The sequence below is a fragment of the Amblyomma mixtum genome, chromosome 4, assembly GCF_055824585.1.
Source record: "Amblyomma mixtum isolate Tamu chromosome 4, ASM5582458v1, whole genome shotgun sequence".
NCBI classification, from domain to species: domain Eukaryota; kingdom Metazoa; phylum Arthropoda; class Arachnida; order Ixodida; family Ixodidae; genus Amblyomma; species Amblyomma mixtum.
Genome location: NC_143015.1, coordinates 89,432,156 through 89,451,293, shown reverse-complemented (window position 1 = coordinate 89,451,293; position 19,138 = coordinate 89,432,156). Strand labels below are relative to the sequence as shown.

General features: G+C 44.0%; 1 pseudogene across 1 annotated transcript in view; it reads left to right on the top strand.

Annotated features, from left to right (window-relative positions):
• LOC149347352 (putative cytochrome P450 6a20) overlaps positions 1-8,895 on the top strand; it is a 41,437-nt pseudogene extending 32,542 nt beyond the window's left edge. Inside the window, exons 9-12 of the transcript XR_016282571.1 lie at positions 2,199-2,262; positions 4,348-4,456; positions 7,201-7,292; positions 8,756-8,895. The product of XR_016282571.1 is annotated as a putative cytochrome P450 6a20 (transcript). The remainder of the gene's footprint in view (positions 1-2,198; positions 2,263-4,347; positions 4,457-7,200; positions 7,293-8,755) is intronic.
• The last annotated feature ends 10,243 nt before the right edge of the window (positions 8,896-19,138 follow it).

The following is a 19,138-nucleotide window of genomic DNA, read 5'->3' as shown; positions in this document are numbered from 1 at the left end:
CGAATTTACCACATCTAGAATAGCCCCAGGTACTTAAGGTACTCTGACGGGTGCTAGGCGCTTATTCCGTGGGGATACTGTTAAGCTTGCCCGCCTATCCCGTTATAATGAAAAGGTGCCACCTATGACGTTCAGTAATGTAAGGATCGCGGGGGGGGGGGGGGGGGGGGGGCTGTTTCAAGAAATGTCTTTAGGACCAGTCTATTAAGGCTTGCCTTGATGGATAATCTCCAGCCTAAAGGGTTTCTTTTAGGGCCTTACTTTTGAGTACATACGACGCTGAAGAAGCTGCAAAAGTCGAGAGGTGTGCGGAGGAAAGACTTCCATATACACGAGACTGCGACCTTCAAGTTTGGCATTAATGCCCCACTACATGGCTCGGAAATTGCAATTTGACCATGACTTCTGCGCCCCCATGCCTGTGACCCCATGGCTATAATGGATGGGTGTAGAAGTATTCCTAGAACCGCGCTAATGAATGGCAATCATTGCACGATTTGAGCTGATGTATTTATAGAGCTTTGACAATAACTTAAAAAGGTTCTCAGCTTGTTATTAAACTTCTTCGGCCGTTTCTTTTAGTGTGCAGGTGAAGTTCGTCTATTTGTGGCAGGCGTTACGAGTCGGATGTGAAAGCTTCATTTAGCAGTAGAGAAGCACCGGTGTGCAGCTCGGGTAACAACAGTAGAAATGTCGAAGCACGGATAAAAATAGGAAAAATATAGAAGTTGGAAACACCAGGTCTCATTCTTAATATTCGCGCCTGTGTTCTTACTTCGTGATAACCACATGTGAAGATAAGAAAGGGCAGATTTCATCCGTCCACCTTACACCTGCTGGCATTGGTGATGGTATTGGGGAAGCGCTTCCTTTTAGTAAGGTTCTCTCCTGCAAGGTTTTGTTCACCAAGACATCCAGTAGGGTTGATTTGTAATCAAATATTGACAGCAACGCATTGCCGAATTTTGCGTGTGAAGTGCCTTTGCTGTAAATTCAATGTTAGTGTCGCCAATTGGTGACGCGTCCACGACTGCCGAAGGGGACACTATCACCTGATGGCTCGAAAAAGACAACAAACATATCAAAGAAAACGAAACGAAGCCGTATTTAAAATCGGGAGGAAAAGAGGCAATAAGATACGAGAACACCAAGAAAAACACACACTCAACACGCGTTCGTTGACGAACTGCGACGCGTCGCTAGCGTTGCATCGAAGGAAGCGCTGGAAGAGAGCCATGTGGTAAGAAACGGAGGGGAACACAGGAAGACGCCGATGGACTCTAGTCAGCTGCCCCAAGAACTTGGCAGCAGCAGCGGGAAAAGCGTAGCCAAGACCCGTCGGTGGCATCCCGAAACGCCGTAGGCTTATGCAGGCTATCCAAGGAAGCCACTCGGCAGCACAAGCCCTCAATCGACCCACTGCCACCTCCTAACTTGAAACGAACACAGGATGCTTGCGTGGGTGATCCAAGGGAGGTCCCCGGCAGCACGGATCCAACGTCAGACGGCTGCCACCTCCCCCCCCCCCCCCCCTCCACTTGAAGCACCCTACCTCCACTGTCTTCCTTCACATCTCGGTTTTCTGACACGCCAGCTCTCCATTCCTCGTGCCCGCCGCGCTCTTCGTCGACGTCGCCTCGCACGTACCATTCGCACGTGCACACGCGCAACGCTGGGCTGGCTAGGCGCTCCGCGGTCCGACGCACCACTGTCGACGCACCACTTTCCAAAATCCCCCGACGATTTGGTGTGCGCGTCTAGACAAAGCAAGCACTATCGAATGTAATCTCTTGGAACGCTTTAGCCCGTTTACTTGCCGCGACAAGGCGCCATTGATGGAGAGTGGTGCCGTACCTGGAGGCGCTAACTGCTAGCATGACTAACTAAAGCTGTGCAAGAAGCATGCACCGTATATGAAATAAAGAATTCGCAAAACGTTATTCTCTATTATTTCGTAGTATGACGCCAGTTAAGAGTGATCTCTTCACGAATGCTAGTGACGAAGGCTAGTGTACTGAGCAGTACGAAAAAAGTAGAGGGTTTTTAAAACTGGGAAAGCAGGTGTGTCGCAGTGATAATGTAGTTGGTATGGGCTGTAATGATGTCCGTTCTGATATGTCGTTGATACATCAATGTTTTCTGCAGCTAAATAAGATTTTTGATTTTGGTATTCTTCGTTCTATTTTTTTCCTACACAGAGGAAATGTCAGAGGAGACCGTCAATCAACTAGCTTCCAACTGTATGACTGTTCTTCTTGCAGGGTAAGGATTGTTTGAAATGTCAGGAAAATACTTTGAAAGGTAAGAAACATATAAGCTTTAAAGAAGCAATAAGGACTTATGAATACATCACACCGTTCTGGTGATTAAGAGATAACATTAGGGAGTGAAACCGGCTGACTTTCATAGAGTGCAACAAACTTATCAAGCGAATAATACTTATCGCCTTTCGTTAAACAAGAACAGCTATATTCCATTGCCCAGACCACCCATTTCGCTCAAACGCCTTTTGCTCAATCCGAAGATGCTTTAGTACGCGCAGAAATACCAACCCAAGCAGCGCAGCTAAGGGGCAAAATATTGCAAATGAATAGTCTCTGGTCCTTTGTATAGAACCGGCCTTTGCCAATAGGTTCCCAATATTGGGCAGATTACCAGCGCTGATAGGAAAGCGCTTGACATGTACGGCTTAGACACAGAAGCGCATAGAAGAAATCCTTAAACTGCGAGAGGGGCAACCTTTATTATGTTCAATGAGCAGGATACAGCCACAGTAGGACGAAAGACTTTTATAGAGTCTCCCACTCAGTCTTGAACCAAGCTTGGGCTGTGAGGGAGTGTTTGTCAACATAAAGCGAAGAGAAAGGCTCGCTAGACGGTCATGGTGGCAGTAAGGATAGAAACTACGGGTAAGGTAGGCAGTCAACAACCAATAACAGTGAACCAGCACATCCTTCTTTCAACTTTAAGCCGTTGATGCTGGCCCTCGCGTCTTTGTAGGTGCGAATTATCGCTGTTGATGTCAAGGAAACTGGTCTGAACGGATTTCTACACTGCTAACAGTAGTCACATCGTTTCTGTTCTTCATGAAAGAGTTCCTGTCTGTCCCGAGTATTTTTGAGTGAGCCCCAATATAGCGCATGCGTCGTGTGAGAACATGAGTTCGGAGCCGTTGCGGGCAGGTCGTGGTGTTGGAACCTGCTTTGGGAGAGACAGTAGCCGCAAAAAAATTGCCCCCGCCATGGTCTCAAATGTCGACGAACGCTTTGCTGCGAAGGGAGTATGCCTGAAGGGCTAGAGATGCGCATTACTTTCAAAGAGAGTATACTTTCCCTACACAACTGACTGAAAAGAACCGCGACTGTATCAGGATTACTTACCAGAAATATCATAGTCCCCATTGGTATTCCAACTTCTATAACATCTTCCTGAAATAGTGAATCTCTTTTCCTACATCGCAATACAATCCATCACCTCCCTCAGAGGTCCCGCAATCTTGTGACCTCATCTGCTGGTTAAGTTGAGCGATCGAAGTGGACCGGTTGAGTGCAGACTAATGTGCGAGCAGCAGCCTAGAATAGCGTAAAAAATGACAAACACCAAAGCAGGAACAATCGAAATATTTATAGTCCTATCGCATCCACTCTTCAGGTTTGTTAAGTGTAGTCAAACTTTTTTGTATTTGTCTCATTCGGGAGCACAAAATTCTTCCTTGACCTCACATGTACATATTCGTTTATGGTTCTTTTTTTGAAGCCGGCGGTGTTTAGTCGTGCTGGATAAGAAGTTTTTTCAGCGCTTTTTTAGTAGACCACCACATAAATTGCCCAGATGCAGCCTCTGCCAACTTATCGCTGTTTCCAGCCTAGTTCCCAACCTAACTTAAGAGCATGGTCTTTGGCTGGTGAAAAGAGGTCTGAAGGTGGTAGCTGGCAGGAGCCACTGGATTGCTGAAGAGAGAACCACATCCGGAAACACGCCGCAAAATGACTTCTCCATGTAGTTTATTTTCTTCTCTTTGTTTCTACCATCTCCGGCAACATTTCTATTTCTTAGGCATATGCTTGGTCATCCTAAATAGACAGTCAGTCATTACTTTTGCGCTAAACAATTTGGACTACGTTCATCTACTTGCTGTATTTTAAGCTAGTAAAAAATTATCGTGTTTTTGTGTAGTCAACAGTGGTCTGAAACTTCGTTTTACCCAATTCGCCTTGGTGAGCATACAGCAGTACTGTGACAACAGCGTTAATTATACCTTGAAAATTGCGCTCGGATGGAATTTGTGAATGGTAAGAGGGTGATATATGAAGTAAATTCTGACGAACATTACTTTTCCGAGCACAGATACGACACAACAAGAGTAGCCTTGACATTTTGGTTCTACGTCATGGGAAGACATCCTGAGGTTCAGGAGAAAATGAGGCGTGAAGTAATGGAAGCTTTCAAGGAAGAGGTAAGCCTCGATTTCCAAGTTAGGATATAAAATAGATGAGCAGAAATTTAAAGAAAGAAAGAAACATCCGGCAATGTTGTAAAGGATAACGGCAGAGTAAGTTTATTATCCTCACGTTGCAACTGCGATGCGCAAGTATAGTAGCGCGTAAACAGTTGTGTTTGGAAAAAGAGTGAAAATCAGTCGCAGAGTAAGGCATATTAAGTAGAATGATAAAATTTAAGCATACCTAATCATGAGGTGCTTCGTTCATTGTGTTGGAAGTGACAAAATCATTCTGCGCTTGAAAGAAGCGGTTTTGGCTACTATTTTTAAGCTTGATTTGCTGGAAGTTTTCTTGTTCGAGCCGGTTGAGGGAAGGAAAACGGAGTAGGGCTCCAGTGTAGCAATTGAATCAATTGTGTCAAAGAGATGTCGTGTGCAAATATTTGAAACTGCGAGATAAATATCCTTGAGTGTGGGAAGGAGTATTTTTTTACACATATAAGAAGAAAAAGCTCAATGTACAACGCTCCTGCCAAAAGCATGACAAAAAATTCAGGGGGACTTTGGCTCTCTAAAGTGCTGCAAGGCGAAAGCGTTTCCTGGCGCACTGTTTGTTGTTTTTATTTACTTTTTATTTTTTATATTTTGGTTCTTTTAATTGTTTATTTTTGCTCCATTTCCTATTTTTATTGTTTTTAATTTTATTTCCATCTTATATTTATTTTGTCTTTATTTTTGTTTATTGTCTTATTTAATTTTTTATTTTCATTTTTTGACATTATTCCTGTGGTTTTATTTATGAAACCCATGCATTCACTAGATACGGGTTTATTCATGCTGGAACCTCGAGCCTTCGTGGCGGAGTGGTAGCGTCTCCGCTTCAAATGCCAAATGCCCTGGTTCGATTGCCACCCTCGGTGCAGTTTCTTTTTAAGCAGTGACGCCGAAAGGCGGACAAATCTGTCGACGCGTCTGTCGACACGGCTGCCGACGCGTCTGTTAACGACAGTATGAGGCATTAAAGGCTTTCGCCTTAAAACAAAGCAAACGCCGGTAGTGCTATTCACTTCATCCTTGTTTACACGTATAATGCTCGGCGAATAAACGACAGCAGCCAGAGATGCAGAAGATTTGCTGTAAAGCAAGAAAAGCTAATGTTGACGCTAGAATAGCCTAAATATTTATTTTGGTGCTGCTGGTTTGCATGAAGATGGTGCTCCAGTGCATTTTTGCACTGCTTAATTGTTGTCAGGCGTGAAAACTTGCCTATATTGATGATTTAACTTATTCACTAGTATTTCTTTTCGTAGTATATCAAATTCCTGAGCTTAAGCAATATACGGATCGCCAGGTAAGAAATAATGGAAGTTGCCCACTTCTGTCTCATAATATTACTTCGGAATTACAGGGTGTAATTGGCGACATGGTGCCCGTGTACATAGCGATGATCAGTTCAGGCTAAGTGCCCAGTATAATTCTGCAGCTGGCCAATTTCGGCGACAATTTGCACGTCGCTTAGTCACAACCCACCAGTCATGATGGAATCCCCTTCTCTCAAGATTACAGTCGTGCTTCTCCTTAGTAATATCATGAAGGGTAAGAGATGAGATTCTCCCCCTCAGTGTATTGAAAGGCACAGTCGATCGAGCAGGATGGTAGCAACTGTGTGTAGAACTTTTCTTTTCAAACAATATGTAGCATCGGCTTCAAACATTGTGACTAAATAATAGAGTTTGACTCTGATTAATTTAATGCGATAGCATTACTTATTTATTTATTTATTTGCAATAACCATAAGGGCACTCGTGCGAGGGTATTACATATGGGGAGGGGAGGGGGCGATACAAGCATAAAGACATGACACAAGCACTTGAAACAAAATACACGTAATAATGAAATAAAGCTAGTAATGTAGAAAAATAACACAACACACAACGCAGAATAAAATACTCAGTAAATGCACATAACACAACAAAAAGACCAAATCTGTTAGTCCATGGTTTGCTTTAACGAATGCTGAAACGATTGTAGGTTAACCTCAGTAGCTATGTGTGATGGCAAGTTATTCTAATCTATTATAGTGCGAGGAATGAAAGATTTCGCGTAGAGCAATGAACGGCATGTGATGCGTTTTATTTTGTTAACGTGTTCCCGGCGAGGAAAGACTGCAGGATGTGGCAAAAAGAAGTCGTCGTGGAGGGTGGGATGGTGATACAGTTGGTGAAGTAAGGTTAGGCGAGCGAAATGGCGTCGACATGATAGCGGCTCCAACTCGGCACGTTGTTTTAATGCTGTGACACTGGTGAAGCGTGAATAATACACGTTACACCCCTCGTGGGGCCAAAATGTGTTGTCGGTGACGAAAATTCGCCCATTGGCTGAAGGAAACTGACCTCTCGTCACGGGAGCATTGCCGCTGTCTGGAGGGAAGTGATGTCACCAGACCGGAAGTGACGTTTCTTCCGGTGAAAGCGTTTACAACTTCTAATGCTATCGCATATTGCCAACGCATAATAGAATTAGGTGTCGGTTTGAGATTTCTCGTTTTGGAGTTGTTATTTGTTATAGAAGTGCTGGAGCTTCGAATTAATTTTGCATTGCAGCCTTGAGATCCAAAGAAATAATGCACAGCCAGCTTAAAGGAGCACAAGGAAATTTCTTTTGACTAATATGCTTTCAGAGCCATCAACTGATCAGATATGGTTTTGGCTGAAAAGTAGACCTATTTAGACATTTAACGTCGTAGAGTTTTATTCCAGGGGAACCAATTATCGTATCACACACTCACGACGCTTCCTTACACGAACCAAGTGATTTCGGAGACGCTCCGGATATATCCACCGGTAACAACGTGAGTATTTTGCAAGAATATTGAGTCTATTCTAGATTATCTTTTTCCTCAGAGTGCTATACTTTTCTTATTTAAGCGGGAGCACATTTGCTAGCGACTAGACAAAAATAAAAGTCAGTGCAGATGAGTTGGTAATGAGGTCAGACGCAAGCAGAGCGAGCAGGTCATGATACATGCACAGTAAGTGATTTCTTAATACTAAACTATTTGATCACCTAAACATATTACACTTACTAGTGTCTATTAAACAGTAAAAGACTACTGCACACGCCAAAGGATTAAAATAAATGAAATGGATTTTATTGAATTGGAATGAATTCCAATGAATCCAGTTCTAATGAATTGGAACTCACTGTATTAGAGTATTCGGTTTATTCTAACGGAATCTTTGGTCCCGTCAACATGAAGTGCATATTGCGGGCTGCCTCTGATTAAAATGCAGCATCATTATAGGTTTCCTATCATCTTTAAACGGGAACATCGGAGACGGTTGTATTATTCTATTCACTAGGTTTTCGGGACGTTTTAACCTGAACTGCTAGATCGACAGTCGATATGTATTTAGTTTTATAATTGCCGTCACCATGGTTTGCAATGAGTTGCCCGTAGTAATGTTGCGGCTACTTTATGCTTTCTGATTAATATTGCCGGCGTGCGACAACATCTGAAAAAAAAATCACAAGCGTGCACCAACCTAAAGTGAGGCTTTCTTTCAGAGTGCATTGTAATTAGGCTGTCACTGAAATCACGATTGTGCTGCTACATTTAGCGTAATGCTTTCCGATACTGCTGCACAGAATACAGGCGCACTGATGTATCCTCGATTTGAAAGTTCTGCAAATAGTATTGTTTTCATTTTCGGAATGCAGAGGATAGCTCATTATCTCGGCTGACCTTTAGCCCGGTCTCGTAACGACTCATGACGGAAAGATTACAGCGTTTGATTTACAAATTTGGAAAGAAAATGCACCACTGGAGTGTTCATGACGAAGCTGGTGGGAGATGGCATACCAAAATATAAAATTTCTCCTTGATGGAAAAAGTTCATATAACGGATGTATAGCGAAGAGGTATTCAGTCGATAGTTAAGGTGGCATGCCAGACAATTCTGGGCAAAAGCGTTCCTGAGCGAAGAAGCGTCTATGAACGAAATTTTCTCATAGAAAGGAAGATTTCACTACAATAATCAATATATCCGCAAGTCACCCGACGGCAGTTTCGCATTTTTTTTGTACTAACATTTTTGCTATCGTCTGCAGCTTTCCCCTTTGGTTTCCTATGGCAGTTTTAACTGTTCGATGCGATCGATGGCAACACTATAAAAGAAAGATTTTGCTACATATCAGAGGAATGGCCATTACCATCAATATTTCCGTAAAAGTATCTAACAATTTTCAAAGTTTTTGTCTGAGAAAGTTGAACATGAATGCCATTTAATCTTCCACAAAATCTCTTGTGCATAGATTCACGACCCGATGTGCGGAAGATGATTACCGCTACGGAACGTACCTCATAAGGAAAGGAACTTCGGTAATGGTTCCTGTGTACCAACTGCACCATGATTCGCACTATTGGACCGAACCCGAAAAGTTTGACCCCGAAAGGTAAGCGGTTCCTTTATTTTCGGAATGTTTTGCTGCAGCCCCAGAGGACCTTGCCGCTTTATATCTTGAGGTCAGGATTTACGCTGACAGCTAGTGCCATCAAGGAACCACCCTGGCGCGGTGGCGGGAAAAACAATACGCGCAATATGATTCACGTTGATACATTCCTGTGCCCTACTACTTAAAAGTACGGCAAGTAGAGCTAGCTGATAGCTGATGTGGCATTTTGGCAATTTTCAGGCCTCAAAAGCGGGAAGACCACAACAAAAATTCGATATACATACACAGTCCCATGGGTATGTGGGTATGTGTATCGATTTCTTTGTTCCCGTCGTCGTTTCGCTGTTTAGGTATCTAGAATATATACTACAACCGAGTGAACACGCAGTTACAAGTGCCGCCTTCTTTCCTCGGTAAATAGGAAAAAAAGCTGAGTCGAAGCCGATGCTTACCCTAAGTCGGTCACGGCTTGTAACGTATTAGTGTAAGCGTTCATTGGCAGCGTTAGAACGAGAACGTTTTGTTACTGTGCGCCCGCAAAGAACTGAATCACTCGGCGGCGGCGTAGCAACAAGCGTGCTCGGCGGTCGTCGAACAGAATGACCGCTGCTGTCGGCCGTGCTCTTTCGAACATTCGAGATAAAGCTTCGGAAGTTTGTAGAACCTTCTGTCACAAAGTAGAATCGGCACCGCCTGGACGCGATCAATCGAGATAAATCTAGGCGCGTCTTGCGTCACAAACGAAGCGATAGAGCGACGTGCCGGCAGCCTTGAAGCATGAACAAATAAACACAACAAACAAACGCTACAAAGATTCGCGGCACTATCACAAAATAATGGCGAGAGGCGTCTAGGCGCGAATGCAGGCCAATGCGTTCAACGAGCGATGTTGGGCACGTGAAAGAAGAAAGCACGGCTTTGGCGATATCATCATGAGCAAAGGGAGGCCGTATCAATTAAAATGACTGCAGTGGCTGGGCCGACTCTATTGCTCTGATCTGCCAGGACTTTGCACTTAACGGTGTAATATGACAGAAAGGCCTTCGCTATCTACCTAGGGTCGGGAGCACGAGTGAGGGAATAGCATAATCCTGTATGAACATGAACTGGCATTTCGTGTTCCGGTGACACTAAATGAGGCACACTGAAAAGGAACACAAACAAAAATTTTTAAAATTACGAAACAACGGAATGACCAGTAGCGTGGCTTTTTGGGCTTGTTGGTACATACTTCAAAGACACTGTAGCGCAGCAAAAGACGAGGACACAAGAAACGAGAGACGATAGCGCTCGTGGTGTTCGTCTCTCGTTTCTTGTGTCCTCGTCTTTTGCTGCGCTACAGTGTCTTTGAACGGAATGACCTTTTTGCTAATGCGTTTCCGCGTGTCTTCCAGCCTTAAGGAACACATGTGTACGTCCCTACCTCAAATACCCTGGAAATGCTAGATCGGATATCGGTAATACCAGCAGCCTATAGGACGAGGTGTGTGGTATGTGTACTCACAGCTGAGATCTAAAACATCCTGATTATATTAATTTCTACTCAACATTGTGCAATATTTACTGCTCATACGTTGCTCTCGCGTCGTTGTCAAAAGCATTAAAAGTCTTCCCAGAGAGAAGCGCAGTGTAAAATAGCTGCATGTTACTGTCTTGTGATAATACAGAATGATATATAAAAAAACAGTAACACAAACATAAACGTTAATGTGGAGAATACAAAACTTACCAGCATAAGCTTGCTGCGCCCTCACACATGCGTGATTAGCAGCGGATCTGTAAGTGTTTTAAGTGGAAAGAACGCCTGACAAGAGCTCTTAGAGAAACTTTACGAATATTGATTGCTTTGTGTTTCGACATCCGATAAAACGAAATTGTTCGCGTATTTAGAAGAAATAAAGTTACGGCAAAAAAGACGAAAAAAGGCGACAAGCACGTGCATAACTTAATCCTTTCTATCTGTCTATTCCTCTCTCATAGAGCTGCAAGCGCTCTAATAACGCTGAACGAACTGCTGTACTATACTATTCAGAAATATGCACTCGTTTTTGATTCGTTTCAAACGCAGGTTAAAAACAAAAGCCTCAGGAAGAATTAAAAACACCTAGAGACAAGCGAAGGTTCAGGCAGTTGCAGTGGTGTATGCGGGATAGAGTGCCTCGATTGATGTAGACAGCCCTGAATTACAAATGCCTTAGATTTTTGCAAAACCGTGGATGACTACTAAGGTGCAGTGACTGAGATTGCGCTGAAAAGAGATGTGAAATTGGGCAACGTATGTTTTCAACCCGTTTATCATCCAGCGGTTGTGCCCATATTAACTAAATTTAGGTAGCACATCGTTCTATAGAGAAACTTTAATTAGCAACGCATATTTTGGCTCCGCAGGTAATTTCGTTGCACGTTTCAAGCGACTTTCTTCCCGTATTCAGGGCACCAGGGTGCACTGAAGGAAACCCGCGCACGCGATTCGGTCTCCCCCATAATTTGGAAAGGCGACGAACTACTTCAGAGCAGGTCTCCAAACTGTTTACGCGTTTTGCCTAACTTTATTTAATTAAGCAAAAGTACCTTTATAACAAACCATCAGGAACCAATCCGTATTTGATCAAGTAATTTGGACTGACCTTGTAGGCAGCACAACCACTAATGCAGATATGGGAACAGAGACTACACACAAGTGCTTTGATGAGAAATTATTGTATACCTGTTTCCATAAAAAGCTACCTTGTTCAAGATGTAAGGCATTTACCAGACCTTTTGCGATGCAGTAGAATACTTTGCGGGCTACTCAATGTTGGTCAAGAGAGTGGGATCTATTAATTTTAAATTGAAACCAAGGCCTTACAGCTTACAGATTTTCTTATTTGAAAGGGCTGTGGAGATATTGAAAAAACGGACAGCTTTAGCCTAAAGTCATCATGTGACCAAATCATGAGATTTAGGCGAAATTTGCGCACTTTCATGGCATATCTATAGGCGGATGCAAGAAGCCGGGTGGAGGATCACGTGGTGTCTGCCAACAGCTATATAAACCGTCAACACCCAGGCATCATCGCAGTCAGCGGCAATCCGCTTCTTTGTCTAACCCTGCTTCTCGCTCTTGGCAGGTGAGTTTAATTCGCCAATTGCTGAAACTGGATATATTGTATATTTTTTTCGCCGCTGACTGCAAAAATGCCTGTTACATGCTCTGCTTGTTCGAAACCCGTGGACGGAAAGTGTTTGACTTGTTCTCGTTGCAAAAGTAGCTACCACTTTGGAAAGAGCTGTTCTGCTACCACCAAAAATGCTTTTTCAAAAATGTCGACTGCTAAGCGTGAAACCTGGACATGCCCATCATGCGAATCCAGTGCAAGCAATCACTCAGACTCGGATGATAGTGACGTTTCTTCTGGTCATGAATTCTCTGCAGTTAACAGCAAACTTGACCAACTGAGAGTAACGGTTGAAGCTCTCATAACTAAAGTGGAGGAACTGCTCCAATTTAAGGCAACAGGTGAAAAGATGGCTGAAACCGTCACTGAAATCCAAACGTCAATTGAGTTCCTTTCTAATAAATATGACTCTGTCATGTCTACCCTAGAAGCGAACCAAGCTGAGTTAACCCAGCTACATGCCCGAGTGGAATCACTTTCTGAGACTGTTGTCGCTCAAGCTGAGCTGCTGGATCAATCAAGGTGCGCAGTTAATGATCTTGAACAGTACAGCAGGCGATGCAACTTTGAAATACATGGCCTCCCAACCAACTCTAATGAGAATTTGGTTTCTTTCATGGGCGATCTAGCTCAGACACTAGAGTTTCCAGAATTTGAAGCGAATACAGTCGCTTCAATACACACTGCCGAAAAAGGACAGTTCGTCTCCCCCTATCCTTGTTCAGATGCGTGACGTGGCGTCTAAAGAAGTATGGCTTGCTCTACGGAAAAAGCTTCGCGATTTACCTACGGATGAGTCTCACCCTCGGCTGTATTTCAACGAAAATTTGACACGGACAAACAAGGAGCTTTTCCGATTGGCCAGGTCTAAGGGAAAAGAAAAGCAGTACAAATTTGTTTGGACAGGTAACGGCAAAGTTCTGGCCAAGAAATCAGAAGAAGTCAAGACTGTTATCCGCATTGAGAAGATGTCTGACCTGGATAAGATCTGCTGAGCATGGGTGATCTCGAATTCCTTGCATGTACAACATTTTCCGAAGTAACAAAATTTTTCACAAGTGACGCACAACCTGCTTTTTGCGCGACGCACGTTAATATCCGCAGTATCCGAAAGCACTGGGATGAATTCATGGCACTAACTTCACCTTCTCGTTCTACATTTGACGTATTTGTACTGACGGAAATCAATATTTCAGCCGATATTTTCAATCAGTATGCAATACCAGGTTACCAAGCAATTTCCTGTACCCGACCTGCTAGAAAAGGGGGTGGCGTCGCAGTTTTTGTGAGAGACAGTTGGACTGTCACAGAGCTAAATTCTGACTTCCAGCAAGCAGAAGTAGTAGCATTGCGTTTGAGCACGCCAGCTCTCTCTCTGATACTCTTTTCAGTATACCGACCCCCCTGCTTCAATGGCAGGCTCTTTTTGGCCGAACTTGACAACGCCCTCTCAGCCCACTCGCATGAAGATTATATCTGTGTTATAGGCGATGTTAACATAGATACCTTTCGCCCTTCTAGGGCTCTGGTCTCAGATTATCTTGATCTGTTATCAAAATGGGGACTGCAACCAACTATCCAGAAAGCTACGCGAGAAGAATTTCTGTCAGGGCAACTTGTCGTCTCTTGCATCGACCACATAAATATAAGAGCTCCAAATTGTGCCCTACAATCTGCTATCGTCGAAGCAAAGCTGTCAGACCACTACTTTGTCTGTTGTTCTTTAGCCCGGAAATCGAACCCTCCAAGAGCAGATAGCGGTAAAAAAGAAATTTCCATCTGCGATCCCAAAATCTTTTACCGACTGGCATCGGAATACGATTGGGAAGTGTTCTTGGAAAACGTGCCCCCGAAAGACATTTATGATAAGCTTGTTGAGCTATTACAAGAGTTTAAGAAAGCGGCTACTCGCGTGGTTGAAATCAGGCAGCGCAATAAAGAAAACTCATGGATGACCTTAAATATACTATCAGCTATAAAAGAAAAAGATTTGCTCTGGGCCCAGTCGAAAAGGGCACCTGCATCTATCCTGCTACGGTCCAAGTTTAAGGTTGCAAGAAATAAAGTAAACGCAATGATTCGTCAGGCTAAAAGAGTACATTTCCGTAACAAGTTCAAGAATGCAGGCTCTGATACTAGAAAAACGTGGTCTTTGATTAACAATCTACGAGGTGTCAAAAGGCGTGGCAATGATGGCAAAGATTTTGTGTCGTATTTCGGCACTGATGAAGAAAAAATAGCTAATGAATTCAACAGGTTCTTCTCGCAAGTTTCGGGCAGTGCGCAACAGAATCCCTTATTTTGTACTCTGAAGAACAGCACAGTTGAATCTGCACACCTACCTTTGCTTAGTGAGGATGACCTCTGTTCAATTATTTTTGGTCTTAAACGCAATAGATCTGTGGGAATAGACGGCATTTCAGTTGATGATTTGCGAACCTTGTTCGACATACTTAAAGGCGTGTTGCTGTCGCTGTTCAACAGCATTATCTCAAGCGGCATGATCCCGGTGAATATGAAAGCGGCTATAGTTACCCCAATTCACAAAGGTGGTGCACGTAATAGGTATGAGAATTATCGTCCTATTTCAGTCTTGCCCTGTTTGACTCAAATATTAGAAAAACATCTGCTGTTTACAATGACAAGTTTTTTAGATAAGCACAAAATCCTGTCACCGTGTCAATATGGTTTTGTACAGGGTAAAGGGACGGAAATGCTTTTGGAGGATTTTTCTGACATGTTAAATCGATCTTTTGAACGTAACCAAGTGGTGTGTGCACTGTTTCTGGATGTCAGCAAGGCTTTTGACAGCGTGTGTCACAGTGTGTTATTGTGTAAACTGTCCAAGTTAGGCTTCCGTGGAGCGTTTCTTTCGCTTTTGGAAAATTTTTTACTGCAGAGAACGCAATATATCTCCATTGGCCTAGCAAAGATCGCTTCTTTGTTAATTAAAGCTGGCGTCCCGCAAGGTTCTATAATTAGTCCCCTGTTATTTAACGTCTACGTGAATGACCTTTCAAACTTTGTTCCTGTAGGCCTGTACCAGTATGCTGACGATACTGTACTTGTAACCCAGTCACCGAACTACTCTGACTCAATTTCTTCTCTTCAAGCTGCAGCAATAATTTCTATGGACTGGTTCGCAAACAACCTAATTAAAGTTAACAGCTCTAAGACTCAGCTTATATGCTTTCACAGCCCGATTAAGAAGGTAGATTTAAACCATCACCTTTTATTGCACGGATCTGATTGTTCCCAATGTCAATGTATACCCTTGAGCTATACAAATACAGTGAAATACCTAGGATTATACTTTGACAGTGCTCTTTCATGGAATGATCACTTGTCCCACGTTTGTAAAAAGCTCCGAACCGTCTCCTGTGTGCTTTACAACATCAGGTACTACATGCCGCTTTCAATACGCAAAGTTTTCGTAAACGCCCTTGGTTATAGCATACTGCGCTATGGCATAACGATTTATGGTCACTGTGCAGTTCGCTGGAAGTGCAGGATTAATTCTCTCCTACGATCTTTATTAAAAAATATCGGCTATGATTTAGGCCTTCCCTCCAATTCTGATCTCTTTAAGGTATTTTCTCTACCTGATTTTGATCGCCTTTTGATGGAAACGATCGTCCTAAAACATTTTTGGCTTAGTGACTATAAGATTCCGTATGTTCCCACACGGTCTCTTCGACCGAAGGAACCTTTTTGTATTCCCCGACGGTCTACAAGATATGGAAGGCGTTTAAGAGATTATTACGTTCCCTTTCACTTTAACAGGTTACCTCCAAGTGTTCGCCGGGCAAAAACTAAATACAAAATATAAAAGATGCTGCGATACATTAATTAGAGGGTTTACGACATCATGCATGTGCTTTACCACCTGTCAAGTAAATCTTGTGACGTCATTGGTTACTGCTGTATTTATTGCACTGATCTGAGGTATTGTTATGCCACTTTGGTTTTTCTTCCTTGCGATTTAATCTGATGAGGATTTTTTTCCTTCATGTAACATGAGTCTTGTGTCTATTTTGTTCTCACCGTCATACTAATTTGATGTCCGTTATTTTGAATGTGTTTTTTTTTTGCCTGTGTGTATGTCTGCGCGGTTCCGCTGCCTGTCGGGCTCTGCCGCTCAAGCCCTATGAGGCTTTGGCAGGCCGGATTTCTGTTCATTTTTTTAATATTTGGCGCAATAAAGAATTATTATTATTATTATTATTATATATGGCCGAGAAAAAAAAGTCTTAAGGACGATTACCAGGCTCCATAATGCGAAATTCGAGCAAACCTCTGTCTCCTTCGGAGGCGGAACGGCAGGGTCCTCTCGAAGGCGCCGCCTAGCGATTACTTTGAGCACTGCGAACTACTGAATCCTTTCAGCGGCGGTGCGCACCTCTGCATTCTGGCATGGGCGGCGCTGAGCCTCTGCTTGGGCAGCGCGTTTAGCAGAAAGCGGCAGACGAAGCATTTCCACCGGTTGCGTCGCTCATTCTTCATAGTGGACTGGCTGATACTATTTTGCATTCTATTATGTAAGCACGGGGTTTATAGTAGGAGGACAACGCTCCGTGTGCCGTGACCGGCGCGGACAATCCATCGCGTGCAGTACATTTCACAAGACCGCCTTCGAATAGAATCTCTAGATATGTGACTCTATACACCTTCCACCGGCGCAGCGCTTGGCGCTACTGCGAGGAAACAGCGCCGCAGACCCTGCCGCTATAGTGCCTAGAATATACTGGGCACTATAATGCCGCAGACCGATCTCCCCTTCCTTAGCCACCCTACCTCCGCTCAAGCAGTGGGCATGGAAGATGGCGCGCACGGCGCGTACCACTGGCTCCATCTATGATCGAGCGGCGGTACTCTCGTTCGCTTGGTTACATCCAGGGCGGCGACGGCGACTCGGCTCAACCCACGAACGAGCGTTTCTTGAGACGCTTCTGAAAATTATGACCGCTGCTCATCATGTCGCTCTTGAAGCGTGAATGTGTTCCATTCGCATGCGCCCGCTAAGGGTATACGTACATGTTCGTGTTTTCTGCAAAAAAAAAAAAAAATAGCGGTTATGAGTGGCGTTCTGCCCCGTTGTGTTCTCTTGTATGTGCGAGCTTTTTTGGCGCCTTGAAATATATTCAGTGAGTAGTAGATGGGAGACGTTTCACAGTGGGTGGATATATGACCGCGAGACACCCAAAAGCTCCGCTAGATTTTACAGTTGAAGCAGGCGCACATTTTTTTTCCGGCGAGAAACTGACTGAAAAGCACTTGAGGGAGCGTGTCGCTTAAATGATAAATTTATTTTGTGTTTCCGAAATATTACCGCTAACCAATAATTTTTCTTTCATTCTCTGCAGCCTGACCTCGAGCTGGACACGTATTCATTCATTGCGGTTCCAAAAGAGGAAGTGCGAATCCAGCTCCACAGGCTGAAGAGCGACCAGTGAACGGTTATTTCGTTATTGCGCGCCATCAAGGAATTGCGCTACTGACAGAAGGAGAAGGCCTAGTGAAGAAATCTTCAGTTCATGTCTCGGAAGCGGTGCAATAAAACTACCCGTGTGATGTTGTTAGCTTAATACTTGACTTGATGCAAAGAATTGCGGGGACACTTTAGCAACTAAAGTGTTGAGAGGCGAAAGCCGAGGACACTATGCCATGACGACTTCCGGTGGATGTGATGTCACACCTTTCCTGTGGCTATATCGATACCACAAATATTCTTATTTCGGGAACCTTAGGTGTTAATTACTCTTAACTGCATATTTTCCCTTCTAATTTGACAAATCTGTCATTTTTTCGACCATTCTGAGATAATTTTCAGTATGCCGGGACGACTCACACCATTCCTGTGGGTATTGACGCCCATGCTATTTCGACAGAATTTCGACATTTTTGCCTATAATTAATTAACTAATTACTCTACAGTCAGCAAACTTGGCTTCTACGTTCATTTCTTCCTCTTCTATCTGAAGAAACCTTTGGTTTTCTTCTATCTTTTTTAGTTCTTCAGTTAAACGCGTGTGACACGCTTGCTAACGGACGGACGGCAGTGTGAGCCATTAATGGCTTTCGCCTTAAAAAACTATGTGAACGACGTTTTAACGCTGCAGCGTTAAGGCGGTCGTGTCGCAGAAAATCCGGCCTCGTCGTTGACGTCGTTGATCGTGAACGAAAAATTCACTAAAAATCTCCAGAGAGCAACCTAGGAGGCAGGTGGGCCATCTATGTCACGTGACCTTGTGGCGTCATCCTATCCAGCCCAGAAGATTGTGAGGAAACTACGCACAGTGGCAGGTGGCAGTGAATGATTGGCCGTGACAGGTTGCTCGGGAAAAGCAACCTCGTCGTTCGCACAAGACTCACAGGTGGCAGCACCTGGCATCGTAGGGCGGTGGCGAATCGCTTAACCGCTGCGCCACTGCGCCAGGAGGGGTATGAAGACTACCAGGGATGTATACGAATGTTAAGGGGACAACGATCAATTTTGCATATAAGGGCACTAAGCCATTAACGCTGCCACCTAACAATACCTTTCAGGCGGAGCTCAAGTGTGCCCTCCAATTTTTAGCACTGAAGCATCACCGTGCTGATATCTCGAAACCCGGCATCTGAGAGCTGTAGACGTCAATGGTTATTTTACTAGGCACGGTAAATTATGTGTATCAATGGATATCATCATCTGCCTGATGACGCCCGCTGCAGGGCAAAGGCCTCTCCCAGGTCTCTCCAGTCAACCATGCCCTTTGTCAGCTGCGGCCACCCTATCCCCGCAAACTTCTTAATCTCATCCGCCAGCCTAACTTTCTGCCGCCACCCTGCTAGGCTTGCCTTCTCTTGGAACCCACACCGTTACCTTTAAACAGTGGTTACCTTGCCTTCGCATTACATGCCCTGCCCAAGCCCATTTCTTCCTCTTGATTTCTACTAGGATGTCATTATCCAGCGTTTTTCATCTCACCCACCCCGTCCGCTTCCACTCTCGTAATTTTACACCTATCATTTTTCGTATGTCCTTAACTTAAACTGAAACCTTTTCGTTAGCCTTCATATTTCTGCCCCATAGGTGAGTACCGGT